Source organism: Heterodontus francisci, chromosome 41, assembly GCF_036365525.1.
Source record: "Heterodontus francisci isolate sHetFra1 chromosome 41, sHetFra1.hap1, whole genome shotgun sequence".
In the NCBI taxonomy this organism is placed as follows: Eukaryota; Metazoa; Chordata; class Chondrichthyes; order Heterodontiformes; family Heterodontidae; genus Heterodontus; species Heterodontus francisci.
Window position 1 is genome coordinate 37,014,097 of NC_090411.1, and position 13,698 is coordinate 37,027,794.

Below are 13,698 nucleotides of genomic sequence, written 5' to 3' on the forward strand. Positions count from 1 at the left end.
ACATGAGGGCACTCGACAGAGAAAAGATTCACGAGAATGATTCCAGGGATGAGGAACTTCAGTTATGAAGATAGATTGGAGAAGTTGGGACTGTTTTCCTTAGAGAAGACAAGGTGATTTGATGGAGGTATTCAAAATCAAGAGGGGTCTGGACAGAGTAGATAGGGGAAAACTGTTCCCACTCGTGAAAGGATCAAGAACGAGAGGGCACAGATTTAAAGTATTTGGTAAGAGAAGCAAAAGCGACATGAGGAAAAACTTTTTCACATAGCCTGACAGTGTGGTGGTGGTAGGTTCAATTGAAATATTCAAAAGGGAATTAGAATGTTATATTAAAAGGAAGAATGTGCAAGGTTACAGGGAGAAGGCAGGGGAATGGCATTAGGTGAATTGCTCTTTTATTTATTTATTTAGAGATACAGCACTGAAACAGGCCCTTCGGCCCACCGAGTCTGTGCCGACCATCAACCACCCATTTACACTAATCCTACATCAATCCCATATTTTTACCACATCCCCACCTTCCCTCAATACCCCTACCACCTACCTATACTAGGGGCAACTTAGAATGGCCAATTTACCTATCAACCTGCAAGTCTTTGGCTGTGGTAGGAAACCACAGCACCCGGCGAAAACCCACGCAGTCACAGGGAGAACTTGCAAACTCCGCACAGGCAATACCCAGAATTGAACCCGGGTCGCTGGAGCTGTGAGGCTGCGGTGCTAATCACTGCAGTGAAGTGTCGGTGCAGACACGATGGGCCAAATGGCCTCCTTCTGCGCTCTAACAGTTCTGTGGTTCTGCAGTGAGCTTGCTAGTTAATCTAGCTAACTATAACACACAATGGATCAATTGAATCATGGAAAAAAATGTCTTTCAGCCACTATGGCCAGAATTTTATGCCACCCGAACAAGCCGGATGGCGGCATAAAATGGAGCGGGAGGCTCCGGGAGGCTTTCCCCACCCACTCCCGCCTCCGACCTCTCTTTACTTAGGGCTGGGGGGCGGGGGGCCGCTGCCCCAGGCCAATCAAGCCCTTAAGTTGCCACTTAATGGGCACTTAAGGGCCTTCGCCTGCGTCCAAGCGGACTTTTCCCAGGAAAACAACCCGCCCATTTCAGGTATGAGTCTAGTAAACCTTCTCTGAACTGTTTCCAACGCATTTACATCCTTCCTTAAAGAAGGAGACCAATACTGTGCACAGCACTCCAGATGTAATCTCACCAAATGCTCCGTATAACTGAACCATTACCACCCTACTTTTGTATTCAATTCCCTTGAAATAAATGATAACATTCTAATAGCTTTCCTAATTACTTGCTGTACCTGCTTACTAACCTTTTGCAATTCATGCACTAGGATACCCAGATCCCTCTGTATCTGAGCTCTGCAATCTCTCACCATTTAGATAATATGCTTCTTTTTTATTCTTCCTGCCAAATTGGACAATTTCACATTTTCCCATATTATGCTCCATTTGTCAGATCTTTGCTCTTTCACTTAACCTATCTATATTCCGTTGTAGCCACCTTATGTCTTCTTCACAACTTACTTTCCTACCTACTTACTTGTCATAGATCACTGAAGGCAGCAGCACAGGTAGATAAGGTGGTTAGGAAGGCATATGGGATACTTGCCTTTATCAGCCGAGGCATAGAATATAGGAGCAGGGAGGTTATGATGGAGCTGTATAAAACGTTAGTTAGGCCACAGCTAGAGTACGGTGTACAGTTCTGGGCACCACACTATAGGAAGGATGTGATTGCACTGGAGAGGGTGCAGAGGAGATTCACCAGGATGTTGCCTGTGCTGGAGCATTTCAGCTATGAAGAGAGACTGGATAGGCTAGTGTTGTTTTCCTTAGAGCAAAGAAGGCTGAGGGGGGACATGATTGAGGTATACAAAATTATGAGGGGCATTGATAGGAAGAAACTTTTTCCCTTAGCGGAGGGGTCAATAACCAGCGGGCATAGATTTAAGGTCAGGGGCAGGAGGTTTACAGGGCATTTGAGGAAAAATGTTTGCACCCAGAGGGTGAATTGGAATCTGGAACGCAATGCCTGAAGAGGTGGTATAGGCAGGAACCCTCACAACATTTAAGCAATATTTAGATGAGCACTTGAAACGCCATAGCCAAGTGCTGGAAAATGGGATTAGAATAGTTAGTTGCTTGATGGCTGGCACAGACACAATGGGCCAAAGGGCCTGTTTCTGTGCTGTATAACTCTATGACTCTATCTTTGTGTCATCAGCAAACTTAGCAACCATACCTTCGGTCCCTTCATCCAAGTCATTTATATAAATTGTAAAACGTTGAGGCCCCAGCACTGATCTTTGTGGCACACCACTCATTACATCTTGCCAACCAGAAAATGACCCAGTTATGCCAACTTTCTGTTTGCTGGCCAATCTTCGATTCATGCCAATATGTTACCGCCTAGACCACGAGCTTTAATTTTCCGCAATAACCTTTGATGCGGCACCTTATAAAATGCCTTCTGGAAATCTAAGTACAGTACATGCACCAGTTCCCCATTAAACCTCTCTGCATTAAATTTGATCTGCCATATGTCCCCCCATTTCACCAACCTGTCTATGTCCTCTTGAAGTCTGTCACTTTCTTCCTCACAGTTCACAACACTTCCAAGTTATGTGTCATCTGCAAATTTTGAAATTGTATCCTGCACATCCCAGTCTAGGTCATTAATATAGATCAAGAAAAGCAGTAGTCCAAATACAGACCCCTAGAGAACCCCACTATATACTGTCCTTCAGTCTGATAAACAATCATTCACCACTACTCTGTTTCCTGCCACTCAGCCAACTTCATATCCAAGCTGCCACAGGCCCTTTTATTCCATGGGCTTCAACTTTGCTGATAAAGTTATGCGGCACTTTTGGAAATCCATGTACACCACATCAACCACATTACCCTCGTCAACCCTCTCTGTTCCCTCATCAAAAAAACCCAAATTAGTCAAACACAATTTTCCTTTAACAAATCGAGCTGGCTTTCTTTAAATAATCCACATTTGTCCAAATGACTGTTAGTTTGTCCCGGATTATTGTTTCTAAAAGCTTTCCCGCCACCAACGTTAAGCAAACTGGCCTGTAGTTGCTGGGCTTATCCTTACACCCTTTTTGAATAAAGTTGTAAAATTTGCAATTCTCCAGTCCTCTGGTACTGTCCTGTATCCAGGGAGGATTTGAAGATTATGGCCAGTGCCTCTGCAATTTCCAGCCTTACTTCCCTCAGCATCCTCAGATGCATCTCATCTGGTCCTGGTGACTTGTCAACTTTAAGTACAAGTAGCCTTTCTAATAGCTCCTCTACCAACTTTTACCTCATTCAGTGCCTCAACTACCTCGTCTTTCACTATGACTTTGATAGTACCTTCTTCCTTGGTAAAGATAGATGCAAAGTATTCATTTTGTAGCTCAGCAATGCCCTCCGTCTCTATGCGTAAATCCCCTTTTGTGGTCCCGAATTGGACCTACTCCTTTTGCTACTTATATGCCTTATAGAAGACTTTTCGATTCCCTTTTATGTTGGCTGCCAGTCTCTTCTCATACTCGCTCTTTGCTGCTCTTCTTTCTATTTTCACTGCTCCTCTGAACTTTCTATATTTAGCCTGACTCTGACATATGATCAACCTGGCACCCTTTTTCTGCTTCATCTTACTCTCTCTTTCGTCACCTGGGGAGCTCTGGCTTTGTTTGTCCTACCTTCCCACCCCCTCGTGGGAATGTGCCTTATCTGTACCCAAACCATCTCCTCCTTAAAGGCAGTTCATTGTTCCCTTACAGCTTTGCTTGGCAATCTTGGATTCCAATCTACCTGGGCCAGATCTGTTCTTACCCCACTGAAATTGACACTCCTAGCTCCCTATTTCTCTATTCCACCCTCACATTACCTCTCCATCCTGTATGCTGTACTCAAAATGCCCAGATGCTGTTTCCTATTAGGTCCTTGCCTCAGCTTATACTGAAACCATCATCCATGCTTTTGTTATCTCAAGACTTGGTTATTTAAATGTACTCCTGGCCAGCCTCCCCGTGTTCTATCCTCTGCAAAGCTGAAGTCATCCAAAATTCTGCTGCCTGTTCATAACTCACACCAAGTTCTGCTTACCCATCCTCCCTGTGCTTGCTGATTTACACTGACTCCCAGTCAAGCAACACCTTGATTTTAAATTTCTAATTCTTGTTTTCAAATCCCTCCATAGTCTTTCCCCTTCCTATCTGTAATCTCCTTTAGTCTTCTAACCCCCGAGATCTGTGCGCTCAAGTAATTCTGGCCTTTTGAGCATTCCCGATTTTAATCACTTCACCATTTGCAGCCTTGCCTTCAGCTATTGAGCCCCAAGCTCTGGACTTCTCTCCCTATACCTCTCTGCCTCTACTTCTCTTTCTTCCTCAAATCTTACCTCTTCGACTAAGCTTTTGCCCATTTGGCCTAATTATCTCCTTATATAGATCAGAGCCAAATTTTGTTCTATAACGCTCCTGTAAAGTGCCTTGGGATGTTCTATTATGTTAAAGCCCTGATTAAATTACAAGCTGTTCTTGTTGCTGTCCCATTCCAACCTCCCTCCACTAACCTGGTGTTTTTTAACCTACTCTTGCAAGTCTCTACTCTCTTGTGAGGCTCCCACAAGTGCTACAGCTCTGCTCCACTCCTTCCTACTTCTTTTTTCAGTATTTGTTCATGGGAGCTGGGTGTTGCTGGCAAAGCAAGCATTTCCTGCCCATCCTTATTTGTCCTTGAGCAGGCGGTGGTTAGCCAATTTATTGAACAGCCGTAGTCCGTGTGGTGTCAGTACACCTACGGTACTGTTGGGTAGGGAGATCCAGGATTTTGAACCAGCGATGATAAAGGAACAGTGATACACTTCAAAGTCAGGAAGGTGTATGACTTGGAATGGAACTTGCAGGTGGTCATGTTCCGGTGTGCCTGCTACCAGTGACCTTCTAGGTCAGGGGTCTGCAACCTGTGGCTCCAGAGCTACATGCGGCTCTTTAACATCTCATTTGCTGCTCCCAACCTTTCCAGTTGGGTTGCACTAACATGAAGAAAAACCTAAAAATAAATTAAGTCAAGAAAAGTAAGAACAGTGTTTTTATTGTGGGAACGAAAAGCTAATCATTATTATAATTATTATTTCAGAGAAGTGAGAATGAATTGGGAGAACAGTATAATATAACAACACAAAATATATATTATTCCAATAAATATCATAATTAGGCTTGGGTATAGAGGGCGTAATTTCAAAGGTGCAGATGACACGAAACTCGGAAATGTTGTAAATAACCGAAGAGGATAGCGAGAGACTTGGGGAGGACATAGACTGGTGAAATGGATAGGCACATGAAAGATGAAATTTAAAGCAGAGAAGTGTGAGGTGATACAACTTGGAAAGAAGAATGAGGAGAGGCAATATAAACTAAGCAATACAATTTTAAAGTGGGTGCAGGAACATAAAGACCTGAAGATGCATGGACACAAATCTTTAAAGGTGGCAGGACAAGTTGAGAAAGCTGTTTAAAAAAATGCGTTTCTTGGCTTTAGTAATAGAGGCAGTGAGTGTAAAAATAAGGAAGTTATGCTAAACCTCAGCTGGGGTGTTGTGTTCAATTCTGGGCACCACACTTTAGGAAGGATGTCAAAGTGTGCAGAAGAGATTTATTAGAATGGTATCATGGATGATTACTTTGCTTCACAAAAGAGGGGGAAGATGCAGACATCGTAGCTAAGGAGCAGTGTGAAATATTGGACAGTATAAACATAGTGAGGGAGGAAATATTAGGAGGTTTAACATCTTTGAAAGTGGATAAATCACCAGGCCTGGATGAAATGTATCCCAGGCAGCTAAGGGAAGCAAGGGAGGAAATAGTGGAGGCTCTAATCATTATTTTTCAACCCTTTTTGGCTACAGATGTGATGCTGAAGGATTGCTAACCTTGCAACATTATTTAAAAAGGGAGGAAGGTTTAGATTGAGTAATTAGAGGCCAGTCAAGCTAATAGAACATAGAAAATAGGAGGAGTAGGCCATTCGGCCCTTCAAGCCTGCTCCGCCATTCATTATGATCATGGCTGATCATCCAACTCAGTAACCTGTTCCTGCTTTCTCCCCATATCCTTTGATCCCTTTCACCCCAAGAGCTGTATCTAACTCCTTCTTGAAAACATACAATGTTTTGGCCTCAACTGCTTTCTGTGGTAGCGAATTCCACAGGCCCACCACTCTCTGGGTGAAGTAATTTCTCCTCATCTCAGTCCTGAAAGGTTTACCCCGTATCCTTAGACAATGACCCCTGGTTCTGGACTCCCCCACCATCGGGAACATGCTTCTGCATCTACCCTGTCAAGTCCTGTTGGAATTTTATAGGTTTCTATGAGATCCCCCCTCACTCTTCTGAACTCCAGCAAATATAAACCTAACCGACTCAATCTCTCCTCATATGGCAGTCCCGCCATCCCAGGAATCAGTCTGGTGAACCTCCGCTGCACTCCCTCTACAGCAAGAACATCCTTCCTCAGATAAGGAGACCAAAACTGCACACAATATTCCAGGTGTGGCCTCACCAAGGCCCTGTATAATTGCAGCAAGACATCCCTACTCCTGTACTCGAATCCTCTCGCTATGAAGGCCAACATACCATTTGCCTTTTTTACCGCCTATTGCACCTGCACGCTTACCTTCAGCGACTTGTGTACGAGAACACCCAGGTCTCGTTGCATATTCCCCTCCCTCAGTTTATAGCCGTTCACGTAATAATCTGCCTTCCTGTTTTTGCAACCAAAGCGGATAACCTCACATTTATCCACATTATACTGCATCTGCCATGCATTTTCCCCACTCACTTAACTTGTCCAAATCACCCTGAAGCCTCTCTGCATCCTCCTCACAATGCACCCTCCCACCCAGTTTTGTCTCATCTGCAAATTTGAAGATATTACATTTAGTTCCCTCATCTAAATCATTAATATATATTATGAATAGCTGGGGTCCCAGCACTGATCCCTGCGGTACCCCACTAGTCACTGCCTGCCAATTGGAAAAAGACCCGATTATTCCTACTCTTTGTTTCCTGTCTGCCAACCAATTTTCTATTCATCATAATACACTACCCCCAATCCCATGCGCTTTAATTTTACACGCTAATCTCTTATGTGAGACTTTGTCAAAAGCCTTCTGAAAGTCCAAATAAACCACATCCACTGGCTCACCCTCATCAACTCTACTAGTAACATCCTCGAAGAATTCTAGTAGATCTGTCAAGCGTGATTTCCCTTTCGTAAATCCATGCTGACTCTGTCCGGTTCTACCTGTGGTGGGCAAATTGTTGGGAAAACTTATAAAGGACAGTATAAATTGTTATTTAGAAGGCATGCATTATTCAAGGACAGCATGAGGGTCTGGTCAGGACAAAGAAGGAGGCATATGTCAGGTATAGACAGCTGGGATCAGGCGAGTCCCTCAAGGAGTATAAGGGATGTAGGAGTACACTTAAGAAGGAAACGAGGAGGGCGAAAAGGGGCCATGAGATTTCCCTAGCAGATAAGATAAAGGAGAATCCTAAAGGATTCTATAAGTATATTAAGAGTAAAGGGTAGCCAGGGAGAGAGTAGGTCCCTTTAAGGATCAGTGTGGTAATCTACATGTGGAGCCACGGGAAATGGGCGAGGTCTTAAATGAATACTTCTCGTCTGTATTTATCGTGGAGAAGGTCATGGAAGTTAGTGAGTTCAAGGGAGGGAATACCGATATCCTGGAGCATATCAACATTACAAAGGAGGAGTGTTGGAGCGCATTAACGTGGATAAATCCCAAGGGCCTGACCAGGTGTATCCTAGGATGCTATGGGAAGCAAGGGAGGAGATTGTTGGGGCCCTGGCAGAGATTTTTGTATCATCGTTAGACATGGATGAGGTACCGGAAGACTGGAGGATAGCTAATGTTGTGCCTTTATTTAAGAAGAGCAGCAGGGATAAGCCAGGGAACTACAGGCCGGTGAGCCTTACATCAGTGGTGGGCAAGTTATTGGAAGGGATTCTGAGAGACAGGATTTATATGCATTTGGAAAGGCACGGTCTGATTAGGGGTAGTCAGCATGGCTTTGTGCGTGGGAAATCATGTCTCACGAATTTGATTGAGTTTTTTTGAGGAGTTGACCAAGAGGATTGACGAGGGCAGGGCGGTGGAGGTTGTCTACATGGACTTTAGCAAGGCCTTTGACAAGGTACCGCATGGTAGGCTGGTCCGGAGGGTTCGAACACATGGGATCCAGGGTGAGCTAGCCAATTGGATACAAAATTGGCTTGGTGATAGGAGGCAGAGGGTGGTAGTGGAGGGTTGTTTTTCGGATTGGAGGCCGGTGACCAGTGGTGTGCTGCAGGGATCGATGCTGTGTCTGTCATTTTTTTAATGACTTGGATGTGAATGTAGGGGGCATGATTAGTAAGTTTGCAGATGACACCAAAATTGGTGGTATAGTGGACAGTGAAAAAGGTTGTCTAAGGTTATAACAGGATATAGATCAACTGGGAAAGTGGGCAAGGGATTGGCAAATGGAATTTAACGCAGACAAGTCTGAAGTGATGCATTTTAAGAAGTTAAACCAGGGCAGGACATATACAGTGAATGGCAGGGCCCTGGGGAGTGTTATTGAGCAGAGAGACCTTGGAGTGCAAGTACATAGTTCCCTGAAAGTGGTAACACAGGTAGACAAGGTGGTGAAGAAGGCGTATGGCATGCTTGCCTTCATCGGCCGAGGCACTGAGTACAAGAGTTGGGACGTCATGTTACCGTTGTACATAACGTTGGTTAGGTTGCACTTGGAGTACTGTGTGCAGTTCTGGTCGCCGCATTACAGGGAAGATGTGATTAAGCTAGAGAGGGTGCAGAAAAGATTCACAAGGATGTTGCCTGGTTTGGAGGGCTTGAGTTATAAAGAGAGATTGGATAGGCTGGGTCTGTTTTCCCTGGAGCGAAGGAGGCTGAGAGGGGACATGATTGAGGTATATAAAATTATGAGAGGCATAGATAGGGTAGATAGCCAGAGTCTGTTTCCCATGGTAGGGGTATCTAAAACTAGAGGGCATAGATTTAAGATGAGAGGGAGGAGGTTTAAAGGGGATCAAAGGGGTAAATTTTTCACACAATGACTAGTGCATATCTGGAATGAGCTGCCAGAGGAGGTGGTGGAGGCAGGAACAATAGCAACATTTAAGAGGCATCTGGACAGGTACTTGAATGAGCAAGGCATAGAGGGATATGGAATTAATGCAGGCAGGTGGGATTAGTATAGATAGGCATTATGGTCGGCATGGACGCGGTGGGCCGAAGGGTCTGTTTCTGTGCTGTACGACCCTATGACTCTGGATTTTTTAAGTGGGCATCGTGTTTGATTAATTTGACTGAACTTTTTGAGTAACTATAAGGAGGGCTGATGAGGATAGGAACAGGTCATTTAGCCCATCGAGTCTGCTCACCATTCAATATGATCACGGCTGATCATCCCCTTCAATGCGTTTTCCCCAAACTATCCCCCTATCCCCTTATGTTATTGGTATTTAGAAATTTGTCAATCTCTCCTTTAAACATGCTCAATGACTGAGCTTCCACAGCCCTCTGGGGTACAGAATTCCAAAGATTCACAACCCTCCGAGTAAAGAAATTTCTCCTCATCTCTGCCCTAAGTGGCTTCCCCCTTATTTTGAAATTGTGTCCCCCGGTTCTAGACTCCCCAACCAGGGAAAACATCTTACCTGCCTATTAATTATTTTATAGTTTTCAATGAGATTACCTCTCATTCTTCGAAACTCTAGAGAATAGAAACTCTAGAGAGTTGCAGGGGAGATGGTGTCATAGTGGTAGTGTCATTGGACAAGTAATCCAGTGGCTCAGACTACTGTCCTGGGGACATGGGTTCAAATCTCACTATGTCAGCTGGTGGCATTTAAGGGGTGACACAGTGGCGCAGTGGTTAGCCTTGCAGCCTCACAGCTCCAGCGACCCAGGTTCGGTTCTGGGTACTGCCTGTGCAGAATTTGCAAGTTCTCCCTGTGACTGCGTGGGTTTCCGCCGGGTGCTCTGGTTTCCTCCCACAGCCAAAGACTTGCAGGTTGATAGGTAAATGTGCCATTATAAATTGCCCCTAGTGGTGGTAGGAGAATGGTGGGGATGCGGTAGGGAATATGGGATTAATGTAGGCTTAGTATAAATGGGTGGTTGTTGGTCGGCACAGACTCGGTGGGCCGAAGGGCCTGTTTCAGTGCTGTATCTCTCTAACAGGCACAGTTTCCCCAATTTCTCTTCATAGGACAGTCCCGCCATTCCAGGAACAAGTCTGGTGAACCTTTGTTGCACTCCCTCTATGGCAATATCCTTCCTAAGGTAAGGGGACCAAAACTGCACACAGTACTCCAGGTGCGGTCTAACTAAAGTTCTAGACAACTGAAGCAAGACTTCACTACTCCTGTACTCAAATCCTCTTGTGATAAAGACTAACATACCATTATCCTTCTTAATTCCTTGCAACACCTGCATGGTAGCTTTCAGTGATTAATTGACAAGGACACCCAGGTCCCTTTGTACATCTACACATCCTAACCTCTTACCATTTAAGAATTACTCTGCACATCTGTTCCTCCTATCAAAGTAGATAACCTCACATTTTTCAACATTATATTCCATCTGCCACGTTCTTGCCCACTCACTAAGTCTGTCCAAAACCCCTTGAGGCCACTTTGCATCTTCCTCACAACACACATTACCACCTAGATTTGTGTCATCTGCGAACTTGAAAATATTACATTTGGTCCCCACATTTAAATCATTGGCATATATTGTGAACAGCTAGGGCCCAAGTACTGATTACTACGGAACCCCACTAGTCACTGCCTGCCAACGCAAGAATGACCCGTTTATTCCTACTGTCTGCTTTCTGCCTGTTAACCAACCCTTAATCCATGCCAGCACATTACCTCCTATCCCATGTGTTTTCATTTTGCTAATTTTGTGGGGGACTTTATCAAAAGCTTTCTGAAAATCCAAGTATACACATCCACCGACTCCCCTTTATCAGTTCTGTTAGTAACATCCTGAAAAAGCCCCCACAGGTTCGTCAAATATGATTTCCCATTCATAAATCCATGTTGACTGTGCCCAATCAGATCATTATTATCCAAGTATCCATTTATCACATCCTTTAGAACAGATTCTAGCATTTTCCCAATGACTGAGGATAGCATGTTTGATGGATTTTGATAGATTACATGGATTTAAGCAAGGCTCTTGACAAGACCCAGCATGGCAGACTGGTAAGAAAAATAACAGCACAGGGGATCCGAGGGCAAGTGGCAAGTTGGATCTAAAACTGGCTCAGTGGCAAGTGTTGTTTGTAGTGTACATTAATGATTTAGACGTGAATATAGGAGGTATGATCAGTAAGTTCGCAGATGACACAAAAATTGGTAGCGTCGTAAATAGTGACGAGGAAAGCCTTAGATTACAGGACAATATAGATGGGCTGATAAGATGGGCGGAGCTGTGGCAAATGGAGTTTAATCCTGAGAAGTGTGAGGTGATGCATTTTGGGAGGACCAACAAGGCAAGGGAATATACAATGGATGGTAGGACCCTAGGAAGTACAGAGGGTCAGAAAGACGGTGTACTTGTCCACAGATCACTGAAGGCAGCAACACAGGTAGATAAGGTGGTTAGGAAGGCATATGATATACTTGCCTTTATTAGCCGAGGCACAGAATGTAAGAGCAGGGAGGTTATGATGGAGCTACATAAAATGCTAGTTAGGCCACAGCTAGAGTACTGTGTACATTTCTGGGCACCACACTATAGGAAGGATGTGGTTTCACTGGAGAGGGTGCAGAGGAGATTCACCAGGATGTTGCCTGGGCTGGAGTATTTCAGCTAAGAGAACAAAAGAACAAAGAACAGTACAGCACAGGAACAGGCCATTCGGCCCTCCAAGCCTGCGCCGATCTTGATGCCTGCCTAAACTAACACCTTCTGCTCTCCGGGGCCCATATCTCTCTATTCCCTTCCTATTCATATATTTGTCAAGATGTCTCTTAAACGTCGCTATTGTATCTGCTTCCACCACCTCCCCTGGCAGCAAGTTCCAGGCACTCACCACCCTCTGTGTAAAAAACACTTGCCTCACACATCCCCTCTAAACTTTGCCCCTCGCACCTTAAACCTATGTCCCCTAGTAACTGACTCTTCCACCCTGGGAAAAAGCTTGACTATCCACTCCGTCCATGCCACTCATAACTTTGTAAACCTCTATCTTGTCGCCCCTCCACCTCTGTCGTTCCAGTGAAAACAATCCGAGTTTTTCCAACCTCTCATAGCTAATGCCCTCCAGACCAGGCAACATCCTGGTAAACCTCCTCTGTACCCTCTCCAAAGCCTCCACGTCCTTCTGGTAGTGTGGCAACCAGAATTGCACACAATATTCTAAGTGTGGCCTAACTAAGGTTCTGTACAGCTGCAACATGACTTGCCAATTTTTATGCTCTATGCCCCGACCGATGAAGGCAAGCATGCCGTATGCCTTCTTGACTACCTTATCCACCTGCGTTGCCACTTTCAGTGACCTGTGGACCTGTACGCCCAGATCTCTCTGCCTGTCAATACTTCTAAGGGTTCTGCCATTTACTGTATACCTCCCACCTGCATTAGACCTTCCAAAATGCATTACCTCACATTTGTCTGGATTAAACTCCATCTGCCATTTCTCCGCCCAAGTCTCCAACCGATCTATATCCTGCTGTATCCTTTGACAATCCTCATCATTATCCGCAACTCCACCAATCTTTGTGTCGTCCGCAAACTTACTCATCAGACCAGCTACATTTTCCTCCAAATCATTTATATATACTACAAAGAGCAAAGGTCCCAGCACTGATCCCTGCGGAACACCACTAGTCACATCCCTCCATTCAGAGAGACTGGATAGACTAGGGTTGTTTTCCTTAGAGCAGAGAAGGCGGAGGGGAGATATGATTGAGGTATAAAAAATTATGAGGGGCATTGATAAGTTAGATAGGAAGAAACTATTTCCCTTAGCGGAGGGGTCAATAACCAGAGGGCATAGATTTAAGGTAAGGTGCAGGAGGTTTAGAGTGGATTTGAGGAAAACATTTTTCCCAGAGGGTGGTTGGAATCTGGAACGCATTGCCTGAAGAGGTGGTAGAGGCAGGAACCCTCACAGCATTTAAGAAGTATTTAGATGAGCACTTGAAACGCCATAGCTTACAAGGCTACGGGCCAAGTGCTGGAAAATGGGATTAGAATAGTTTGGTGCTTGATGGCCGGCACAGACACGATGGGCCAAAGGGCCTGTGTCTGTGCTGTATAACTCTATGACTCTAAGAAACAAAGCATAATGGTCGACGGGTGTTTTTGTGACTGGAAGGCTGTTTCCAGTGGGGTGCCACAGGGCTCAGTTCTAGGACCCTTGCTTTTCGTGGTATATATATTAATGATTTATACTTAAATGCGGGGGTAAGATTAAGAAGCTTGAAGGTGATACAAAAGTTAGCTGTGTGGTTGATAATGAGGAAGGAAGCTGCAGATTGCAGGAAGATATCAATGGACTGGTCGGTTGGGTAAACAAAGTGGCAAATGGAATTCAATTTGGAGAAATGTGAGGTAATGCATTCG

At 44.7% G+C, this 13,698-nt stretch overlaps 1 protein-coding gene and 1 long non-coding RNA gene across 17 annotated transcripts in view; one reads left to right on the top strand and one right to left on the bottom strand.

The window, feature by feature from the left end:
* The window catches only part of LOC137353506 (uncharacterized), a 691,250-nt gene that overhangs the window by 195,143 nt on the left and 482,409 nt on the right, over positions 1 to 13,698 (top strand). The gene's annotated exons all lie outside the window — the stretch shown is intronic.
* The window catches only part of sacs2 (sacsin molecular chaperone 2), a 171,903-nt gene that overhangs the window by 11,314 nt on the left and 146,891 nt on the right, over positions 1 to 13,698 (bottom strand). The window lies entirely within an intron of this gene.